Consider the following 3,655-nt stretch of genomic DNA (forward strand, 5'->3'; position numbering starts at 1 on the left):
ATAAATGTTATGCGGAATAGTATAGGAAATAAAAGACTGGTTTATATTACCGTTCAAGTGACTGATAGTAGGAAAGCAGTGATGGAACATGAGGCAACGTAATATAAAATTGAATCCCTGAGTATAACATGCAGATAATATTTTGAGTGTTGACGGAGGACAAAATTATGCACATTCCTTTTTCGATTCCGAGGAAATACATCAGCGATGAGTCAGTTGTCAAAACACGATGGAAATTGCTCATTGTCAATTGAACAAGTTTGATATAATTACACAAGCTTAAGATTTAACTTGAAATTTTTTTGAAGAAATTTATTTTTATTATACCTGATGTCAAGCGCGGTATTAAGTATCATGCTTTTATAACTATTGTTTTAAATATTTTTGTGTTGAAATAATGTCGTTTGGGTGTCTGTTTTGTACTGGAGGAGTACCCGAAATAATTATACTCGTCGCGTACAGCTAAACAGCTACAGGCAGTTGTTTGTATTCCTGGAACGCGTTGGATTCGTGTTTGCATGGTACGTTGATTGGAATGACTTAGAGGTGGGTTACTGGGGGTGCGAGTAATTATGTTTCAGCCAGGATTGGATAGAGAACGCGTTTAATCGACGTTTAAAGATCCGCTTAAAATACACATGCTCTGGTAGTTTCTAATTGGATCGTTATATATGTCGTATACTTTCTGCTAAATCCGTTTTTGGGAGACATTAAGTTGAAAAAGGTCATATTTTTAAAGAGGGGGAGAGAGGTGGTATGCACTGGATAAAGGTAACAATTTTATATGAAGGATAATTATTGTAAACATTGAATATAATTGGGGAAAATTGAGAAACTGGTGCAAATTGTTGTATTATAAGCTGCAGGCTTGGTGCTGTGTCTATCTCTTATCACTTTAATACAATGGATGAGACATTTGTATGGCGTTTTTTGATAATGGAAAACGTGTTCGTGCTGTATGTTTTGCATTCAATAACAGGAAATGGTTCTGCAATTTCAGTGATTCAAAGTACTTGCAGTATAATGATAAGCATAATACGATATAAATTTGCATTTCATCCGGCTACGGAGTGAAATACTTGTTTGACAATGGAACAGATCATTGCTAAGAAAGGAAAAAACGAACAGATTGTGTATCTATAATCTATTCCAAATTAAGATCATCGTTTCACGTTTAATATTTTAGATCTGCCGAAGGTAATTCACATTTCATTGTGATGACCGTATACATTGAAGCTATATCTGACCTTGCTATTTTTTGTTATTTGCGAAAGTATGTAGGATGTATAATAGACAAATATAGGGAGGATACAAATAGTCTTAACTCTTCTGCAGAAGGAGAAAGAAAAATAAAGGGTGATAAGGAAATGGGCATACCATACAAATAATTTCAATATAAAGTCATTTTAAGCATGCTAATGAAAGCATGGTAAGCATGGTAGTGTTCAATTGTTAGAAATATGTAATACCCAAATATGAAATTTGTATTATTTAAGTGTTTCAAAATGTTGGGTATTCCTGGGTGGACACTTATAACTTTTGCTTTGGAAGTTGAAGAAAATTACATTTATGACGTGAATTTTGTAATAAGCCACCTGCTCTATGGGAAAGTCATATTGCGAAAGGCATCTAAACAAGTATGTATTGTTTAAATATTATTGCTTTTATTATACTCGCAAAAAAAGAAATAATGTGGTGTTAATACAATGAGTCATAAAATGTTCAAATGCGTTGCGTCAAAATATTTATGACAATTTTTATATTTATAAAAGCTTTGTCTTGTTTTAATTACATAAGTACATGATAGTTGTAACAAATTTTTGTTCCATCAGTTTTCCGGCAGGTAAAAATCAAAATATACTCATTGAAGTCAAATGTTTTTCAGATTGAAAATTGCAAATTTAATATAATTGTTTTACGGATTAAACAGTTTTCTCTTAGGTGGAATAATTACTTAAAACATATTACTTGTGCTTTTGATACGCTGAGAACCGAAGAAGATCTCGTTGATGTAAATTTAAGCTGCGAAGGAAAAAGGAATAAGAGCAGACAAACTGCTATTATCTGCATGTAGTACATATTTTAGAGATTTATTTAAGGTAAAGTGAAATTAAGAATTTAATAATTTGTTACTGTTAACATATATTTTGTAAATGATACTTATTCTATTTTACGAAAATCCATGTCAGCATCCTGTTATAATATATAATAATAATGTAAAATTCGATGATTAGGCTGCATTGGTTGATTTTATGTATCAGGGAGAAGTAAATGTAGTTCGAGAACAATTGGCTAGTTATTTAACAACCGCTGAACTGCTTGCTGTTCAGGGCCTTGCCGATGGTATAGGAAAAGATAATGATAGTTTAGTAGAGGTATGTTTTTCAAAATTGTTAAATATGATTAGATATTTTCTGCTTAAATTAAAGTAATACAATTGTATCACGTTAAACTGTGTTTCGGGATGACATTTTTATATGACGCAATTTTATTTGATACTAGTGCTTCAAAAAAATAATTAAAAGTCAACAGATCTTGTTTATATATTTGATTTGAATGTAATTTAATATATTATTTTTACAAGATTTATGTTCGATATACATATACATTTATTTAGTTACTATTCTCTGCTTATTTCATACGAATTTCATAGTCTACAGCCTACTTTATCTATTATGTGTGTAACCTAAAATCATTGGAATAATTATTCTTGCATCAACATTAATGTACGTGCCAAATAATACGTGCAGTACACCTTCATACGCTATTGATTATTTCCTGTAAATGAAGAATTTTAATATAATGTACAAAATATATAAAATTTAGCATTAAAATTGTCGCACATATATTTAAAAATTAATTGGATTAAAGAATTTTTCAAAATTTCTGAGAATGTAAGGCCAACGTAAGATTTTACACGGAACTAGTTTCCATTTTCGCGCGTAAGACTACGTCATAAAGACAGAGGAGGGGGTATAGACAGCGGACTTCAGACGCGCAGCGTAGACTTCCCTTAGTCATCTTACGACTGTGCTGTGAGGAGGGTGTTTTGCTCGGTGGTTTCAAATCCTTTGTGTGCAGTTGTGTGAATCTCTTCTGTATTGTTCTACAACAAACAGGAGCCGGATACAGGTTGGTATACTTTTTACTTACTCAATAATTAGGTGAAATAATTGAGAAAGCATGGCGAGGACAAAGAAGGGACTTTCGAAAACTAACGCCGACAAGCCAGAAACTGAACGGTTACTAACTTGGATTGACGAAGTTCGCCGCAAAAGATCAAAGTGTCGCCGAAAGCGCAGACGCGATTTACGGATTGAAGCAATGCTGACGTGCGCTCTTTCCAAAGCTAAAAATGATTTACGCATCCGGCGATTATCAGCAGCTTCAAAATGGCAGAAATTTAAAAAACAATGCTTGAAGAAGAAGGTAAATTATACAAATTATGAGCTCTACAATGGTGAGGACACGGAAAATCCGGGATCGTCTCAACAGAATCCCCGGGAGGAGCCATCGTGTCCTGAATTGGGCAGTTCAGACGATGTCGTGTCTAAGTTGGCAGAAATAAAAATAACGTTGCAACGCTGAAGTAGCGGGAAAAATGCAAGCGATCAGGTTTGGAAGACCTAACTGTGACAAGAGGATTTCTCGCAAC

Source organism: Bombus huntii, unplaced genomic scaffold (assembly GCF_024542735.1).
Source record: "Bombus huntii isolate Logan2020A unplaced genomic scaffold, iyBomHunt1.1 ctg00000066.1, whole genome shotgun sequence".
NCBI classification, from domain to species: domain Eukaryota; kingdom Metazoa; phylum Arthropoda; class Insecta; order Hymenoptera; family Apidae; genus Bombus; species Bombus huntii.